The 20,955-nt window shown below is 37.8% G+C and overlaps 1 protein-coding gene across 2 annotated transcripts in view; it reads right to left on the bottom strand.

Moving 5' to 3' along the window:
• EPC1 (enhancer of polycomb homolog 1) overlaps positions 1-20,432 on the bottom strand; it is a 110,795-nt gene extending 90,363 nt beyond the window's left edge. Inside the window, exons 1-2 of one of the 2 annotated variants that reach the window (XM_065582891.1) lie at positions 20,284-20,432; positions 19,496-19,684 (exon numbers count right to left, since the gene is read on the bottom strand). The gene's annotated coding sequence lies outside the window, so the exon portion shown is untranslated. Of the gene's footprint in view, positions 1-19,495; positions 19,685-20,283 lie in introns of those variants that run through there. The other variant, XM_005290974.5, reaches the window with a different exon arrangement.
• Between the last annotated feature and the right edge of the window lie 523 nt (positions 20,433-20,955).

The following is a 20,955-nucleotide window of genomic DNA, read 5'->3' as shown; positions in this document are numbered from 1 at the left end:
TTTGCCTGAAATTCTTGGGGCTAGTAGTTCATTTTCCCAGCAATGGATATATCCCAGGAAAATTATTTTCTGCTGCAAACAGATGAAAACTGTATTAATCCTCAAGTTACTGGAAACCAGTTGATGAATGTCAATCTTTTAAACTATAACTTACATAATAATTCTGATATTGGAAAAACAAAGATCACAAAATTATGCGACATATGTACTGAAATTCAGGATTTCTGCTCTGAGCAGTTTACAGCACAGAAATGTACGAAAAACCATTCAGAGGCAGCACTTGCAGTAGAGGTTGTTTGAGGTTCAGTGATAATATATAGCAACATTTAAAATGTTGCCATTTCTGGAGTCTTCAATGTAGGTAAAATAGGAATTGCCATACTGATACAGATATTTGACCCATCTATCCTTTTATCCTGTCTTTAACTGTAGCAGAAAACAGACCCTCCCCGCTCCCCATCATTTGTTCAGGTGTACTTTGAAAAATGTGAACATCTGCAGCTGTTTCACTTAGAAATTCAAGAGGTCTAATTAAATTATCAGACAAAAGGGGATAAAAGTTTATCCTTATTTTTTGCCTACTTGTTTATTGATGAGCTAAAGTAAAAACAGCAGCAAGGAAAAGGAAATGGACATGTCTGATCCCATTACACTGTGTAGCTTGTTTTGTTCTGCAAAGGAATAACAGAAGTGAATAGTAACGTGATATTTAAAGTATAAGTGCTTGGTTTTCATTGGTCTTTGAAGTAGGGACTATTCTATACATAACTATTTATGTATTATATTCAAGGGCTTTCATTGTCTTTGTATGGTATTTTTAGATGGTCCAAAAATCACTGTTGTACTTTTAAAAAGAGCTAATCATCATGGTATAGAGTTCTCTCTGTTTGGAAAATTAAGTTACTGGCATATTTTTCAAGCAAAGCTCTTTGGTGTTCGTGGTGGTATCTTTTAGCACTACACTTTCTCATCTCACCTTTTCAATTAAAAATGAGAGATGATATTTGTTGCCCATGCCATATCCATCTGAAATTGAAAGTCTCCACCACCTCTATGTCTTTGTGTTGCAGTAATAGAGGACAAAGATTTGAACTGTGAAATATGGGTCACTTGGTAAATAAATAATAATTACTGAGACACTGACAGCATAAGTATACTTCAGAGGCATGATGGACAGCAAGTTTTCCTGATTTGCTCTGATAAAATGTCAAGGGTGCAACTGATAACAGATTTTAAAAATGTAGTAAACAGCGTGTACATCATATCAGTTGAGGTAAAAAAGCCTGAGACATTAAGGATAGAATAACAGAAAGGTTGCTTTTATTCATTCTTTAATTAATGCTTTAAAATGCAAGAAAAAAAATGAAACCTCGTTCTCTAGTATTGGCTTTTGAACTGGACAGAATGACAGTAGTAGAGAGCTGATAGAAGTTTCTTGATGAACACTAATGTAAGTTTTCACTGTCCATTGGAGGAACAGCTTCCAGTAGCTGGTCTGAAAATGTGCATTAAATTTATACACAGTACTTCAGGACCTAGACTCTCTCTACTATCTAAGTGTAAAGAAAGCAAGTACGGTAGAACCTCAGGGTTGCAAACGCCAGAGTTACAAACTGACTGGTCAATCACACACTTCATTTGGAACCGGAAGTACACAATCATGAGCAGGAGAGACAAAAAATTTTTTTTTAAAGCAAATACAGTGCAGTACTGTGTTAAACAAACTACTAAAAAATAAAGGGAAAGTTTAAAAAAAAAGTTTTGACAAGGTAAGGAAACTGTTTCTGTGCTTATTTCATTTAAATTAAAATGGTTAAAAGCACAGTAAAGTTTCAAAGCTGTATTAAGTCAATGTTCAGGTGCAAACTTTCGAAAGAACAACCAGAACATTTTGTTCAGAGTTACGAACATTTTAGCGTTACAAACAACCTCCATTCTTGAGGTGTTCATAACTCTGAGTTTCTACTGTACTCTGATTATAATCATCTCACTAACTCAATTGTGGAGCAGTTTCTTCAATCTTTGCCTCTTTCTACCATTGAAATCAGTTTAACAAGAGATAGTGGCTAGTGGCATTTTGGAGGCCAAAATGAAGGAAGAAAGAATATGGAGGTAATTTAATTTTTTTAGAAAAATATGCAGATTGCTTTAAAATGGCAAAGGGGTGCATATGTGCTATGCAAAGGTGGGGAAAGGCATTATTTTAAAAATGTAGGTTGATAAATATGGTATATTCTCTATATAGTCTATATTACTGTAAAATAACCTGTGGAGTTATACCCTTCTTTCCTGTTTGTCTACAACAATGACTTATTCTTGCCATTTGAAATTGCTCAGTAACTGATCTGACTCCTGACTGAACCATGTGCATGTATCTTCCTTCTTTATTTGCCGGTAAGAATCCTCTTTCAGTTTTGCTTGTACTTTATCATCAACACAATGAAAGCAGCAGTTTGAAATGTTGCCCTTTTCTAAACAAATTTCAACAGCTGAAAAACAACAACAATATGCTCTATGTACTATTCCGATTGAGAACAGACAATTTTCTAGTAATGCAGGCACAATTTGAGGCTTCTGTCTTCCTCTGTGGTCTGGTGTCCAAATATTTAAGTAATTTAATTAAGAATATTTCAAAAGTAATCTTTTTGAAAATTAAAATAATTTGTACAGTGCTTTGAAGATGTCAAGGATAGAAATGTTAAGTATATCTAATCGTATATTGAAAAGAACAGGGTTCAGGTTGAGCTGTTAAGGGAGCACATCCTGCAGTTAGGTCTGTGCAAACAGGGGTCCACCCACGCATATCAAGTTACAGGATCTGGCTCAAGGTTAGTATACCTAAAACTCGACCTGATATTTATATTTATGTTTGCAACTTCTGTATAGTACAGCCCTTCCCCTCCCCCAGACCTCTGTTTTACTGGAATTCCTGGGTGATGAAGGAAAAACGTTTTTCACGTGAAGACTGATTTCACTTCTAAATGTTTATAATAAATAGTGAAAATAATGTTTTGGAAAGTTATAAAAATACTTTGACAGATTCCTTTTGTTAATAAGAACTGCACAGATTAATATTTAGATACAGTAGCACAAAACAAGTCTCTCTGGAGCTAGTAAGACTTTCACAGCTGACCTTTCCAACATGAGTTGTGTAATCCAAACACTTTCCAACAAGTGTTCATCAGGTGCAGCAGTCTTCAGGTTCTAGTTACAGTATGGTTGCATGTAAAGGATACGTAGATGAAGCTTTAGACTTCGTTTTCTACATGTTATGCTCTTGCTTCATCAAAAATATGTATTCAGGGAATATAAAGATTTTTGTGACAACTATTTTAGCTACAACAAATCTTCTTTCAAAAAGCATTACGGTTTAAGCTTTTTATATTGAAACTGTATTTTTTTCCTCCAGTCTGATTGTTGATCAAGATAATATCAAGAAGACTATTGTAATTTTGTAAAAATTTTAAACGATTTCTCTGCTCTAACTTGTAGGAAAACTTGCACCTTAAGTCAGGATCTACTTTTTTTGTAATAGTACAACTACTACTTATACAATAGTACTTAGCATTTATAGCATTTTAAATGTTCATACAGTAAAACCTCAGAGTTACGAACTGACTGGTCAGCCTCCTTTGGAACCAGAAGTATGCAATCAGGCAGCGGCAGAGCCAAAAACAAAAACACAAACAAAAAAATGCAAGTATAGTACTGTGTTAAACATAAACTACTAAAAAATAAAGGGAAAGTTAGAAAAAAGATTTGACAAGGTAAGGGAACTGTTTCTGTGCTTGTTTCATTTAAATTAAAATGGTTAAAAGCATCATTTTTCTTCTGCATAGTAAAGTTTCAAAGCTGTATTTAGTCAATGTTCAGTTGTAAACTTTTGAAAGAACAAAATTTTGTTCAGTTACGAACATTTCAGAGTTACAAACAACCTCTATTCCTGAGGTGTTCATAAGTCTGAGATTCTACAGTGGTTCTTTACAAACATGAATTGAATGTCCACCACTCCTGTGAGGTAGGAAAGTATTATTTCAGTTTTAAATATGAAAAGTATGAGGCAGTGAAGTTAGTTGCCCAAGGCCACAGAGATTCAGTGGCAGCACTGGGATTAGAACTCAGGTAGGTTTGACTAACTAAATGTATTCATCGATCCTCTCAGCCCATACTGCTGCTCGCAGTAATTTTAAATTACTGCTAAAGGTCCAAACTAGGCAAATGTGAAAGACTACTAGATATTCTATATCACTATTTTACTTAAATTATTCTAAGTGTAAGTTTAAAAGTAGCTACTGCACAGTTCATAAGCAGTAAAAATGTGCTGTGTCCAATAAGTTTCAAATAAATAACACTGTGTCCTCCAGCTATTTTTAATACCCTATTTTGCATAATTCCAGGGTCAACCTTAGTGACATGTTCCTACTATTCTAGATCTAGCTCAGAACTGTTCGTTATTTAATTACATAACAATATTGGAAAACTAGCTTTTGCCTTTTCTGCTTCATAGATGTGCACTACACTGGCAACAGATATGAAGCAACTGCCGTCTATTTGCAAATACCCAATGGGTGGTTATTTTTATTTTCAACAATCCTGTTCTCTTATACATTTATAGTATCCATTATTACAGAGGTGATTTAATTTTCATTATAAAAAATAACATTTTGTTTTCATTTTGCCAAGGGGGCTTCTTTGTAAAACAGCTTTTCAGCTATCTTTTGACAGCACTTGATAAACCATCTGTGGTTTGGATTAAAAACAAGATAGGTGTAAGAGGACATGACACCGAAGTTTCTTCACTTTAATAAATTTCCCTATTTTAGAAGCAAGCAAATAGACAGTCATAGGAATAAGCTTGGAAGCATAATGGTTTAGCCATGGTACAAGCAGGTGCAACTCCCAGTGAATTTCATCCTGTGGATGTCATTTCTGTAGATTGAGCTTAAATGCAGTTGTTGCTGATCTGTTCTAAGAAAATGAAAAGGTCTAAAATCATCTGAAAGTTGATTCTATTCTAGAGTCTTTGGTTTTAAGTTGATTAACACAGTAGTTGACTGTGAGCTAAATCATCACTTCCCTGTTTTTCAGCCATAAATTCAATACCTCATAGCCTTGCTCTACTATAGGAAGAAAATAATTTCCATCATAAAGAGCTTTAGAACTCTTATACACTATTTTCTTAGTTGCTTTCGTGCAAATAAATTAAATGAATATAATCATGTCTTGGACTGTTATGAGAATCTATCCCTTAAATAGGGATAGAATCTTCCATAGAATCATAGGCGTTAGTCCGACATATTTCTGTCTTCAGCTCTTGTCTCAGAAAATGACAAGAAAAGTTTTGTCCTTTACAACTGAAATTAGTGTTTGTCAGTGTAGTGAACACATCTGTATTAATGTGTTATAAAACTTCCTAGCATATTGTAGAGTAAATTGGCTGAGAGAGAGAGAGAGAGAGAGAGAGAGAGAGATGTAAAGGAAGAAAAAAGGTTTTTCTGAAGGCATTTTTTCTGTAGAAAATCTTAGATTATAAATCTCTCTACATCTCATTTTCATTGCTTAACATTCAATAGGTAAAGATATAATCATTTTGACGCTAAAACTGCTTGATGCTTTTCAGAAATGCAGAGCAGGTATAACAGCTTTACAAAATAATGAGAGGCTCAGGAATGTTAAATATTAAAATCCCAATAGAATCTTTTCAACGGAGTAAGAAATTAAGTTGGCTGCTATTCTAATAAGCAAAAGTTTACTAGAAATGCCTGTGATATCAGTAGTGTTGTCGAAATGGATTGTTTCACAGGACTGTAGAGGAGAGACATAAAATGTTAATTTTCCCAAATAAAACCCAACGATTTAAAAACTAGCCACCAGTGGCCATTTCTAAGTAATTATTGTCCAATTACAATTCAAGATTTTTCTATTTAAAGCTAAATTTTACAGGATATCACAATACAGCTAAACTATTGTACTGCACATTAGATAATGCTAACAAATAACAGGCAGAAATTAAATAGTTGAGGTGAATAATCTAATAATATATCAATACTATTGCACAAAAACATTGAAAAGAAGAAAATGGAAGCTATATATGCTTCAGACTTAAGGCAAATTTCTTTTTATCATATGTGTAAATTAAATGTTTATAACCTTTAACAAAAAATTACACTTCTGAAGTACACTGTATAAATTGAAGGTTTATTATTTCCTTTTGTGTTGATTACATATCTTTAAAGAACATTTTTTAAAATAATAATATTTTCTTTAGTTTCAGCACCGAGGCTGAATGGGGTCATAGGCAACATTTTTTCCCATAGGTAATATTATGCGAAAGGTCACAGGCAACATATTTTTCCAAACAAGTAAAAGAGGGCATTGTGTGTTTGTTTCAGTAAAGTAATCCTACTTTGTAAATTGGTTGAGTCATAATCATATATACCCAGCAGTAAAACTCAGCATCCTGAGGCAAACTGCCTTAAAATAAACTCAGAATACTATCAGTTTATTGCAAAGTAGGATGTTAAGAACATGAGCAACACCTGACAGTTTATGCCATTGGGCTCTATTCCAGGAGAAAGTGGGGTAGAGCCACTGTTGACATATTTCTTAATCCATAAGTAATTGAAAGCATCTTGAGGAGTAGAGGAAGGCCACTGGCAGCATTCTCCCCTTCCACCAATAGCAAGGATCTCAGGGGAGATGCTGGTGGTCTGTTTGTCCCCGCAACCAAAAGGAATCATACAGGAGGCACAGCTGGCTCTTCCCTTTTAATAAAAGGATAGCTATCTTATACACAACTTCTGATTCCTTTCCCCCCCTTGCAACTAGAGTTGGACATTTTTTTACCACTTTCAGTTCACCCAAACATCTATTTGATGTCTGAAGATTTTTTTTTTAACATTCTGTGATGCATAAACTTCATACTTATTGTTTATTTAGTAATTGAATTAACAAGGTTTTTCCTATGAGTATGGAAGAATAGTAACTGAGGAAGAAGTCCGAATGTTAAGAATGGCTGTTGCAGAGATAAGAACAACTGAGAATGTAGGCAAAGGCCTCAACATTACTGTATCACCACCAGATTTTTAAGACCAACAACAACAAAAAATCACTAGATTCATGAAAAATTTCCAATAATTGAAAAGTGGTAAACCATGATTAATGGACTTCCTGCTTTATTGCCACACTCCTCAATCCCCTCCTCCAGAAACCAATGTTAGGTATTTCTTGAACTCATTGCTTTAGACATCTTCCCTAGTAATTTATTCTATAAATTTATCCTTTGGATTAAACAGTTCTCTATTTACTTGCACTTTCTTAATTTTAAATGGGTTGGGTTCTGTTAATTCTTTTTAGCCTTTTCATGGGGTTAAAAAAGCCTTCTCTTTATTTTGACTTTTATGATCTCCTTTGTAATTTGGAAAACTTCTATTTAATAACTTTATTCTTTTCCAATGACTGTATAAGCAACTTTGCATTTGTATTCTTCCTTCCATTGGAGGATCTCTAAGTGCTTTACAAACATTGAGCTCATCTTCACAACTTCCCTGTGAGGTAGTGAAGTATTATCTGCAATTTTTACAGATGAGAAAGCTGAGATATAGGTGGGTAAGAGACTTGTCTAGGGACGCACGGAAGTGCTTGGCAGAGTCAGGACTGGAACTTAGATCTGCTTACTCTTAACCTTATGTTTTAGTCCATCTTCTCCCTTCTCCAGCTTCCATCCAGACCACATCACATGATCCGTTGTCTACAGCCAAGCTCTAAGATACAACTGCATTTCCTCCAATCCCTCACACAGAGACAAACCCCTACAGGATCTCTATCAAGCACTCTTAAAAGTACAATACCCACCTGGTGAAGTGAAGAAACAGATTGACAGAGCCAGAAGGGTACCCAGAAGTCACCTACTACAAAACAGGCCCAACAAAGAATACACACCACACAACAAAAACACCAACCCAAGAACCAAACCTACAACAAACTCCGGTGCCAACTCTGTCCACATATCTATTCAAGGGACACTATCATAGGACCTAACCACATCAGCCACACCATCAGGGGCTCATTCACCTGTACATCTACCAATGTGATATATGCCATTATGTGCCAGCAATGCCGCTCTGCCATGTACATTGGCCAAACCGGACAGTCTCTATGCAAAAGAATAAATGGACACAAATCTGGCATCAGGAATTATAACATTCAAAAACCAGTAGGAGAACACTTCAATCTCCCTGGTTGCTCAATAACAGACCTAAAAGTGGCAATTCTTCAACAACAAAAATTCAAAAGCAGACTCTAACATGAAACTGCAGAACTGGAATTAATTTGCAAAGTGGACAGCATCAAATTAGGCCTGAATAAAGACTGAGAGTGGTTGGATCATTAGAAAACCTAATTTTCCCCAGGCTAATTTCCTCCTACTGTTACTCACACCTTCTTGTCAACTGTTTGAAATGGGCCACTCTCATTACCACTACAAAAGTGATTTTTTCCTCCCTTGGTATCCTACTGTTAATTGAATTGTCTCTTTGACTGACCTCCCACTTGGTAAGGCAACTCCCATCTTTTAATGTGCTGTGTATTTATACCTGCTACTGTATTTTCCACTCCATGCATCTGATGAAGTGGGTTCTAGCCCACGAAAGCTTATGCCAAATAAATTTGTCTCTAAGGTGCCACAAGGACTCCTCGTTGTTTTTAATCAAAACTTAAGTTATTCATACCTGTTATCATCTTTGCTACTCTCTCTCACCAAGGCTGTGAAACACTTTCTGAAGTTTGTTCATATACCATAAACACAGCAATATCGATGGGATCTAACAAGTGCTCAATACAGTATCATTTGTTTTGCATATTGTTTCTCCCACTACACATAATTAAAAAAAAATAACCCACAAATTTTGCCTTTTACTGCTGCTCTGTACTTGGCTGAAGATTTTAATGACTCTTCCACAATAACTCCCAATCCCTTTTCTGATCAGTATGCTGGATGATTAGTTTCTCGCTCCTTGACCAAATTTTATATATTTTAACTCTGATCTGAATTTATCTGCTGGTCCAGTCACCAAAAGACCAGATTTTGAATCTGTTTTCCCCCAATCCTCACATTTGCTTAGCCTTCAGCATGAGTTCTTAGTTTCAGTTCTGTAATTCATAATAGTTTTATATTATGAACAGAGGTATTAAAGCATGCCCTTGGTATTTGCCACTTTTAACCCCTTTCTACCCTGAACTGTGTCTATGGCTACATTGTGTCTTTCTCCTAAGCCTGTTTTCTGTTTAACGCCTCACTTTATTACCTCATGTCATAACTCTCTACCTTAGCCATTAGTCTCTGATATGTTTGCTTCTTTTTAATCCTTATAAATCTTATCCAAATCCAGTGAATTAAATAACATCTATGGTTTTTGTTGCTTCCTAGATGATGCATGTTATTAAGAGCTGGTGTTATCTGCATTAAGTTCATTTGATTCCCCTTCCCCCGCCCCCAGCCCCATGTCCATCTAAAAAATGAATATAAAAATAAGCAGATTCAAAATGTAATAAAGTTTCAGTTAACAAGAGTATCAAATGTGTATGGTACCTGCATGAAGGAACTGCTTCAATGACAACCACAATAATCTAATCTATTTTTACACTTAGATTTTTACAATTTATTTCAGGTTGCACTTTCCCCCCCAGAATTTATATGACCAGCACACTAATTCAGCAATGAGATCCTAGAGTGTATTAGAATGGTATATAATAGAAATACATCTCCACCAAGGATTACTCCTAGGAGAGCCAAAACCACTGGATCACAGTCCGAGTGTGCTGAAGGGCAAAAGTGCATGTTCTGCAGCATATTTGCTTGCTCCCTCCCTCCCTTGGATATTCCAGAAATTTGTCTGAGCTCTCCTGGGTTGGATCTATACAAGTCTACAGGAGGAAGCAACTTCTCTGCAGCTGAGTGGATATTTGATCAAGTGCTACTATGGCTCCAAGTAGAATTTCACAAAACCACCACAGAGAGCACGCTATAGCCCTAAAGTATGTACATAACTCATCTTTACAATTTTTTTTACCCATAATGCTCTTGGATTCTTTTTTTTTCCTGTTTCAAGTCATGTGCTCACTTGTATTATTCCAGATTGAAGATTCATGATGTCAAATGAAATCTGAAGTGGGGAGTAACTGAGGTGTAATTGAAGATCTAATTTGGTCTGCTGAATCTTTAATTCTGGCAATACACAAAAAGATAAACAACAACTTGTGAGATTCTCAGCTTGCCAGCTGTGTTTGCAGGGCTGACAGATAAAATATCCTTTTACCTGTAAATTGAGCATATTTGATATATAAACATGGAACCCCATAATGCCATATTTAGTCACTTTCCAGAGCAGACCCCCCTTTAAATGGTTTATAGACCATGACTGAGCCACATCTGTCTCCTTATCTCAAGGCTGAACATCTTTAGAGAACTCCTGAAATCTCCTTGTGGAAGAGACCATGCATTCTCAAAAATCTCCATTGCAGCCCTCCCCAGCACCTTTTTTTACCACCTCCATACCAGTTTTCAAACTAGGAAACCAGAACTGCATGCTGTACTCCAAATGAATTCTAAGGGCACCATTATCTGCAAGGATATACAGTAAGTATGGTCTTGTGTATCACAAAACCCTGTGTACTCCGTAGCAAGTCGGACCTAAGGCCATGTCTACATTAGCAAACTTACAGCTGCGTCACTGTAAGATCACTCATGTAACCGCTCTATGCTGACAGGAGAGAGCTCTCCCGTCGACATAATAAAACCACCTCAACAAGCTGCGGTAGCTGTGTCAGTGCGAAAAACTCTCCCACCGACATAGTGTTGTGCACATGAGCGCTTATGCTGGCAAAACTTGTGTTGCTCAGGGATGTGTGTTTTTTCCCCCCCACACTTGAGCGACATAAGTTTTGCTGACATAAATGGTAGTATAGACATGGCCTTGTACTATGGCAAGGAAAGAAAGCTTAGCTTAAGTGAAAAAAGAGCTTTTTAATTAAATATGAAAATGAATAATACAGTCACTATAGTAGCCTCTTATATTCAGTTTATGTTACTTTGTTTTCATGTTCTCTGTTCCTGATATGCAAACATTTGGTTTTTTGTACTGACAATCTGGAACTGTATTGTAGAAGTTGGTGATGGTGCAGAAGCTGGAGTTTTTTGATAGCTGGGATGGAGACCATTAGGACTTTGAGGACTCAAGAAAGCATGGGAGATAGTTTGTTTTTCTGGAATAATCCTTAGCAGGATGTTTCTACTAAAAAGATCAGCAGTGAAATAAATAAAATGTAAATACTTAATCTAACACCAGTAGGCTTCAGGGTTCATATCTCACAGAAGAATGAGGCAACTTACATCTCTCAAAATTATTGTTTCAGGTTGTCTGCAGACTCAAAGATACTACTAGATTTGTTTATGCTCAATTTATGTTTTGAAGCTTATTTTCATAACCATAAATGCTAAAACATTTTTTTAAATAATAAAAGCTTGGTTCTGGAGATGAATTATGTGACAAAGATGGATTTGTGGAAGTGGAATCGTGGAATATACAAGGACAGGGCCCAGTTTATACATGCTAGCATCTTACTGATAGTGTGCCTGTACCTTAATTTTATTACAAACTAATTCCCTAATTTACTGCAGTATTTCATCTATTGTATTGTATTACTATTCACTGTCAGCAAAAGCAACGAGGCGTCCTTGTGGCACCTTAGAGACTAACAAATTTATTTGGGCATAAGCTTTCGTGGGCTAGAACCCACTTCATCAGATGCATGGAGTGAAAAATACAGTAAACAGTATAAATATTACAGCACATGAAAAGATGGGAGTTGCCTTACCAAGTGGGGAGTCAATGCTAACGAGGCCAATGCAATCAAGGTGGATGTTGCCCATTTCTAACAGTTGAGCATGACAGGAATTATCTAAAATTCCTCTGCCTTTTATGGGGAGCCCACAAAAATATGATGAAAGTGAATCTTCAAATATCTCTAGATACCCAGAGAATGCCAGAGTTCCTTTTTAGAGCTTTTGGAATTTGGACAAATATTAGGAACAGAGGACCTTGATACTTTTTTAACCTCCTGTGCACTGAACCCCTCTTCTCAAATCTTCCCTGAAGGAAATGTAGATTTCCCCTGAGCCTTTTCTTGCTCTTTTCTCTCCTGGAACTGCATCAAGGGGAGAAGACTGATCAGCTCCAATAATACATAGGAGAGGCTTTTTAAGAGGGCATTTTCACAAACCAGGCCCCGAGCTTGAAGATTCAGGGATTGAAATGCACCACTATACCTAAGTTCAGGAGGTCATCTCTGTCTAGAAGGAGGAGTCTTCTTCCTTAGAACAGTATCAGAGGGGTAGCCGTGTTAGTCTGAATCTGTAAAAAGCAACAGAGGGTCCTGTGGCACCTTTGAGACTAACAGAAGTACTAGGAGCATAAGCTTTCGTGGCTCAGAACCTCACTTCTTCAGATGCAAGGGACTTGCATCTGAAGAAGTGAGGTTCTGACCCACGAAAGCTTATGCTCCCAGTACTTCTGTTAGTCTCAAAGGTGCCACAGGACCCTCTGTTGCTTCCTTAGAACAGGTGGTGTAGGTCTGCAAGCCACCCCGGAAGTATCCAGGCAGGGTTATCATTACTAGACAAATCCTCCCTCTTGGCCTTAAAGACTTTGCAGATGATGAGGAGTGGAGAAGAGGGAAGGCATAACCTCATGCCATCAACCAGCTGATCACAAAGGAATCCTGGAATCACCAGTTCCAAATCCAGCTATCTGCTGCAGTAGGGGTTGATCATTTAGATTGGACATGCATACATCCAGAGATGACAAACATAATTATTGCTATCCACTAGAAAACTTCTTTTTGGAACTTCCATTTGTCTGGGTTGTTCTAAGTCCAGTTGAATCAGTCAGCATGAATAGTGAGGTATACAAAGTGCCTTCAGAGATCCGTAGTTTTTCTCTGCCTAGTAATACAGTAGGATGGTCTACTACAGGGGGTGCTGGTTCTTGGTTCATAGAATATCAGGTTGGAAAGGACCTTAGGAGGTCATCTAGTCCAACCCCCTGCTCAAAGCAGGACCAATTCCCAACTAAATCATCCCAGCCAGGGCTTTGTCAAGCCTGACCTTAAAAACCTCTAAGGAAGGAGATTCCACCACCTCCCTAGGTAACCCATTCCAGTGCTTCACCACCCTCCTAGTGAAAAAGTTTTTCCTAATATCCAACCTAAACCTCCCCCACTACAACTTGAGACCATTACTCCTTGTTCTGTCATCTGGTACCACTGAGAAGAGTCTAGATCCATCCTCTTTGGTAGCTGAAAGCAGCTATCAAATCTCCCCTCATTCTTCTCTTCTGCAGACTAAACAATCCCAGTTCCCTCAGCCTCTCCTCGTAAGTCATGAGCTCCAGCCCCCTAATCATTTTTGTTGCCCTCCGCTGGACTCTTTCCAATTTTTCCACAGCCTTCTTGTAGTGTGGGGCCCATAACTGGACACAGTACTCCAGATGAGGCCTCACCAATGTTGAATAGAGGGGAATGATCACGTCCCTCAATCTGCTGGCAATGCCCCTACTTATACAGCCCAAAATGCCGTTAGCCTTTTTGGCAACAAGGACAAACTGTTGACTCATATCCAGCTTCTCGTCCACTGTAACCCCTAGGTCCTTTTCTGCAGAACTGCTTCCTAGCCATTCGGTCCGTAGTCTGTACCAGGACCGAAGAATCCTATTCACTAAGTGCAGGACTCTGCACTAGTCCTTGTTGAACCTCATCAGGTTTCTTTTAGCCCAATCATCTAATTTGTCTAGGTCCCTCTGTATCCTAACCCTACCCTCCAGCGTATCTACCACTCCTCCCAGTTTAGTGTCATCTGCAAACTTGCTGAGAGTGCAGTCCATGCCATCCTCCAGATCATTAATGAAGATATTGAACAAAACCGGCCCCAGGACCGACCCTTGGGGCACTCCTCTTGATACCGGCTGTCAAGTAGGTTCCTCATAGGTGATTCAAATAGACTACTACAACCATATTGTCCAATCCCATCAGGACATGTTGCCTTGTAGATTGCCTCAAAGAATGTTTGACTGCCCAGAGTTATAATATAATATAATATAATATAATATGAAACATCCTTATTCGTGGGGCCAGGCCCCTGAAATAATCTTATGGGAGAGTTAGTACTCTATCTCCTCAAGTTGGCACTGGAATTGATGGGAAGTTTCAGGGGAAAGGAAAATTGTGCAGGAGGGACTCTTTTAGGAAATTAGAACTGTCCAGTCACCAGGTCAGAGATATCTTCACTGACATGGGGACCTTCAATTTGATTTCATTGGTGGTTTGAAGCAACAAGAGGAGGAACTGTTGCAGGAGCGGAGAGCCACTGACACCAGGACATCAGGTCTTGGCAGCACACCATGGTCTCCAGAAGGCACATGTAATTCCTGATAGATGTGTGTCTCATATGCTGACAGGCCCAGATCTGCATCTTCAGCTTTTTAATCCCTCCTGGAGTTGGCAGCGCTTTTCTGTTATTTGTGGTTATCACTGCTCGAGATGGGTGAACCTTTGGGAAAGGATCAAGAAGCTCTTGTTCTGATTCATTATGAGCCCCAAAGCTTCAAATGGACAAAAAGATTTATTTAATACCTCATTGGCGTCCTGGAGGAACTGGACTCACATGAGCATGTCAACCCAGATAAGGGATTATGCAGTTGACATTACTGCCATCATCCTGAAGAAGGTCCAAGAGGCAGAGGCATGCCTAATGGTAATGCAATATGATTCACTGAAGCATAGCTGTCTGACTAAGAACCTGAAGAAATTCGGATGATCAGGAGCTACGGTGATGCGTAGATGCACTCCCTTGAAGTCAATGGATGCCAAGAATTCCTCTTCATTGGTCACTGCCAGGATGAATCACAAATTCTATATTAAGCCATTAATTGGTTATGAATTTGTTAAACCATATCAAATCTAGAATAACGACAAATAATTGGACCTCTTGTGGGCTACAAAATATCTTGAGTAGATCACTTTGCCCAACAGGTCTAGGGAGAAAGGTGTGATGGACCCAGTCTAGAGAAGATGGGAGAAAGTTTCAGCTACTTCAGCTCTCGTCTAGTCTGATGAAAGTAGAGGATATCTATTAAGTAGTGCTCCTGAACTACTCAAAGGATCTATGCATCCAGTCTGATGCTGGAGCAGACATGCAGGAAATCCTTCCTCCTAGGATCTGCCATTCTGAGGCAAGAGAAAAATAATAGGTTCTAAGTATGTCCTCCTTGCTCAAGTGGCTTGATAGAGTAGGGAGAGAGGTTTCTTTTTCTGAAAACTGTTGAGAGTGAAATCAAGGAGTCTTGGAATGGACCCTTAAGAGCCAAGAGTCTGAGCTGTGAGGACATGTCCTCTCTCGAAGGAAGAACCCAGAAAACTGGGTGAGGTAGCACTGAGGAAGTCAGGATGCTGGCTCTTACCTGAATGGAGTCTTGGGTCATGTTGTTTGCCACTAGAAGACACCTGGAGAGGTTCCTATGTGCCAAATTTTGGGAGATGATGGAGAGATCCCAGTCAGATTGAATTTGTTAAACTGAGCTCAGAGATTCTTGTCCGACGTAGTCTCAAGAAAGTCTCTGAATAGGTGGCTGTACGTGCAGAAGATCAGGGCCCTCACTTAGGCTATTTTATGGGAATGGGTATTGAATAAGAAGGGCATTCCCACAAAGATGAAGCAACAAGGCTGGATAGTCCTCATTAAACTAAGCTCTGGGCCCCCACTGAATGGAAAGAGGGCAAAAGAAGAAACAAACATCCCTTTCCTGCATCTTTACTTGGAATTCATCCTCCTCACTGTCCCCTTGCTGGCTTCACTGAGGCAGTTATTAGTCCTACTGGGCTGGGAAAAATGGAGTATTCATCTAGTTCCCACCTGGTAGCATTCCCATTGTTGACTACAGCAAGTCAACATGGGCATGGTCACAATATGCAGACTGGCCACACTATGGACTGGTGCAGTATGCCGGAGCAGGAGAAGCAGGCAGAACTTTCTTCTTTTGCCTGCTTTTTCTGCTTCTGCTGTGATGAATCATAGCCTGGCTGAGGTAAGCTGGAGCACCTCTGCTGTTGTCCTGGCAGGAAACAACTAGGGACTCGAGCCAGGAGAAGGAGGATTAGATGCCAAAATCCTCCAGCAGCACTCCTTGTGTGTCTGACAAAAGGAGGAACAGCCAATGTCTACAAGGGCAGAAGCCACATCTCAGAAAATTCATCATAAAGTATAATATAGATAATACAGTAGAAAGCTGATTTGTTGACTTATTTTTGTTAAATGCAGTTGCTGGTGGTAAGTAGGATGAAATTTGCCCATTTTTTTTTGGTATAAGTTAAGATTTCGTTTAAATAAAAAAAAGTTAAGTTTCTAATTTTTCTGAAGGTGACCAGATGGCGTACAGTTGTCCTCTGTCAACAGCTATAAACAACAGAGATATAAACTGCCTGTATTCATCTCAACAGAGTGCTAACTCTAAAATCTGCCACTATTTGCATTAGTTCTACTTCTCAAAATAGGGGTTCTGGAAGGTGGTAATATCCACATCCTTCCAAAACCTTTGTGTGTTTTGAGAATTGTCAGCAAGTATGAGAAATTTTTTGGCTACGGACTTACTGATTATTTGTCAAACGTTGATTTGTTAAACGCACAGTTATAAAAATATTCTTAAATGAAACTACATTTAGTAAATTTCTACTGCAGTCTACACATGATGCAAATGAGTCACTTATAAAGTCATCTCAAAATGTCCATTATATATTACTAAAATGATGGTGCAACTGTATTATTTACAGGATGATTCATAATCACTTTTCACTGATGCAAGAACAATAAATAACTGCTTCTGCTGATCTCGGGCAGCAAAAAGTCCATCCACAGGTGAGGTCTAAATGATGCAAAGTACCAACAATCTTTACTAGCTCAGAAGGCCCAGAACAGATTAGTGCAGCCTCAGAAACAGAGTATTATATCTAGGGAGGCTAACAGATGCACTGATACAATATTCCGATTTCCAGCCTGTGCCAGTGGGGCATTTTTGGAGCCTTGACTGCTGCGTAAAGCTGACTTTTCCTGGCAGAAGCTCCAGGGGAGGGCAGCTGTTTGACCCCTGCTCACTATCTCCTGGGATGCAGATGTCCCTACTGAGCAAAGAAAGGTTCAGACTGCACTTCCCTGAGCCAACCAGTCAAGTGAAGCAATCCCTCACATACATTGCTTTGTTTAAACTGTCCATATGTAAATTATATCACAGGGATGGTCTAGACAGTTTTTGGTCCTGCCATGAGGGCAGGGGACTGGACTCGATGACCTCTCGAGGTCCCTTCCAGTCCTAGAATCTATGAGTTTCTCCCCAAATTAAGAACAGGAGTACTTGTGTCCTCAAATTAAATATCTAAATATATTCAGATTATTAGAAAATACATTTGGTAAGTAAATATGTTTTAAATATGCATTTAGACCTTTAGATAAAAGTTTAGAGGATCAGTAAAATTCTGTTTAGAGGGACAGAGAGACCCCATTCTAGAAGATATATTCGAACGTATTTCTGATGCAACAATTTTATAATTTGTAAATGTGACAAGCATCAAATTTATTCTTTAAAATTGTATATATAAAGCATGTGCATAAGTCAAGTTATAAACAATCAATTACACAAAAATACTCCAAATAAATAGGCAAATTGGTTCCTTTAAAAAAAAAATCTTTATTGTTCTCCACACTTAAATGTATTGGTTAACCTGTTGAGTTTTCTAGGCTGTGTTCTGATTACTTCAAACCCAAACAATGAACTAGTGGTTTTTAAACATTTTATTTTGCTTTAAGTATACATATCTACGGTGTGACTGTATCGTCCCACTGAGCTTTTACTTATAAGCACAATACAGAGGTTTGCAGATAACAATGCATGTCTTTTGTGCTCTATAAAGATTTGACTATTTGCAGTCTTTTCAATAGTATAAGAAAAAATTAAATGTAATGTTTTTGTCTACTCCTGCTCTAATTACAAAATAGAAATTAAACAAAGCAAAGAAAACCCTAAATGCATCTGTTTCAGAATTTGGAAGAAAACTATTGTAGATTTTACATTCCATATAGAAAATATGGAACATTAAACAACGGGCCTAATCCCTTATTCATGAACAAACTCCCAAAGACCCTCTAGAAGATTTGTATGTGCAAGGAATAGAGAAATAGGGCCCTTAATATTTAACTATCAACTATGAAAATAATGTTTAACTTCACAACTGGCAGACAGTGGACTACTAGCACTGTAAATTTATACCAAAACCTTTCCCAAAGTATGTATATATAAAATGATTTCAAAATTTTTCATTTGAAGCCACTGCAAGATCATTTTAGGGGTGGGGCTAAAATCTTACTGAAGAAAAGAAAACTGATCTAGAGACAGGATTAAAAAAAACCCCTCCCTTTTCTCATTACACAAAAACGCGAGAGGCTGTGACGAAATGTTTGTTCCGATCCACAGTTCACCCAATATTTAAATAACACAGTTTAATGATCCCTCCGACTAAACTGCTCCTACTTTGATAAAAGAAAATGAAAAGATACAATAGATCAAATCTTGCCCCACCTTCTCCCCCAACCCCCTTTCTCTTAGTGAAACGGACATACATTGTTTAAGAGCACCACAGCGCCACCAACACAGATCAATGCAAAACAAAAAAGATCTCCCACCGTGTGAAAAAAAATGCGCCTAGAAAAATGCCAAAAATTACAAAATGTCTCCCAAATGCACCTTCTCGGAGAAAAACAAGACATCTCTGTGAAGTGTGGCTAAATAGGAGCCTTTATATAAATATGGCTTTAAGCTGAGTGCTGTAAGAGAGCTCATTTTCAAATAAAAAGGCCACTGTTTAGAAACAGACATAACAGGGTTTATATTAAGTTATGTCAATCTCCACCTTCATATACCAAGGGCAGTTTTTCCCCCCTGTAGTTTGAATCAAAGTAATCCATCAAGAGCTATCAGAAACGGCATAATAAACTATTTTAGCTACAGCCACAATAAATATATAAAGATAATATATCCCTATATAAATTAGCCAATCCATTATATTTATAAATTGTGTGTGTAGATAAATATAGATATAGCGATGCATTTATCTCTCCTTACAAAACAAGTCCATCTTAAAAATATTTGAGTTCTCATACATCTCGCAATAATTGAAGTGTAGTTGTGCTTCAAATATATCAAACCTTAAAAACGGAAACAAAACTGACTGTTTTTTAATTGTCGAAAATAACTAGACAGCGTTGGGTAGAATACGCACGAGATCAAAGGTAAAGAAAAACACAAAGATACATTTGGTTCAGTAACATAACGAAAATCCTTTATGACAGATATTAATCGCAAAAATGTAGCAACAAATTTTTTTTTTACAAACTTACCTTTAGAAGCGGCAAAGATGATAGTCCTTGCAAAATGACTGTAACAATATAGGCTGTATACTTGTTCCCCTACAAACAGCCATCTCCATGCAGCAAAGCGATATCCAAACATCTTTAGAATATTTTGTAAATAGAAAGTGGTACTTTCTTCCATGATCGCTGGTTGAATTAAGAGGTTTTCCTGAGGCTCTGTGGGCGTTTGGAAAAATCGGAGAAATATCCAAAAAAAGATTAAAAGCAGCAGGAGCCAGAAGACTCTGGGGTTAACAACTTTGTAATGGCAAACAGGCGTGTTCTGATTGGTTAGGAGGGCAGTGTCCCTACAGTCTGCACTATCCCCCGCTCTCCCCCTTCTGCAGCCTGGAAAAAAAAATGCAGTGTGCCATTTTACACTTGAATTTTAAACACACAGCCAACAAAATCACCAAAGTCCATGCTTGATATTTAGTGACAATGCAAAACAAGAAGTTCTTTCAAGAGTCTACATTGCTATTTCAGTAAAAACCTCTTTAAAAAGCCCACAGAAATAATTCAGTCCTTTTCAGCCAGAGGCTTTGCCATTTTTCCGTCTACTTCCCTTAAGCAAGTTTTTACCAAGAAACACATTAATCAACGTTTTCCAGACATCTCATTCAATTTTAAAATAAATGTATCAACATTATTATGGTTTAACAATATTACAGAATCTAAGAAAGCCAGTCATGCCTGAAACAAAATCCATGACTCCTTGATATTGGAAGGCTTACATCCCAGAGAATATTCAGTTTTTTATAAATCTAAAAACCTACCTTATAAAAGAATTAAAATAATATTAATTTCAACAGATACATCCATTATGGCAGGAATAGTTTTTCCATAAATACTGTTTAAAAACCCCTCCTTATACTGACTGACAGAATTTTACCATGCTGCCCACAAACAAAATGGCTGTGGCACTGAGTTTTTTGGATCCTCCCACTGTGCCTCCCCTTGGCCTCAAGGAAGTGGTAGAAATCCAAAATAAAATCAATACTAAAAGTACAATGCACAGTCTAAACTCCATATGACACCATTAGGCATCTTGGATGGTGAGGAATATTTACAAATGTCCTAATTTCTCAGGGATTTTTATTGTTTTAAAAGGGAATCAATCACTGGACGTTTCCACGACTGTGTTATTTGAACTTCCTGCTTTACATATTTATAAGGTCTTTCACCTATTTTGGCAGGCTTTCAAATTAAGTGGGTTGGGAAATTTGATGCTGTGGCTCTTTATCTGTGAGCTGAGTCAGGTACTCAGTGGCTGTAACTGTGTTGTTGAAATGAAGGCAAATTCTAACACTCTAATATTCAGCACAAAATTTAAAAAAACCCTAACTTATTGCAATGTTATAGTGAGAATTTAAATACACAAAAGGCAAGACATTCAATGTATGGTTCCCACGGTAACTGTAATGTAGGCCCCCTTGCACATAAAAAAG

Source organism: Chrysemys picta, chromosome 2, assembly GCF_011386835.1.
Source record: "Chrysemys picta bellii isolate R12L10 chromosome 2, ASM1138683v2, whole genome shotgun sequence".
Taxonomy (NCBI): domain Eukaryota; kingdom Metazoa; phylum Chordata; order Testudines; family Emydidae; genus Chrysemys; species Chrysemys picta.
Note: the sequence above shows the minus strand (reverse complement) of the source record. Positions and strands in the feature narration are given on the sequence as shown.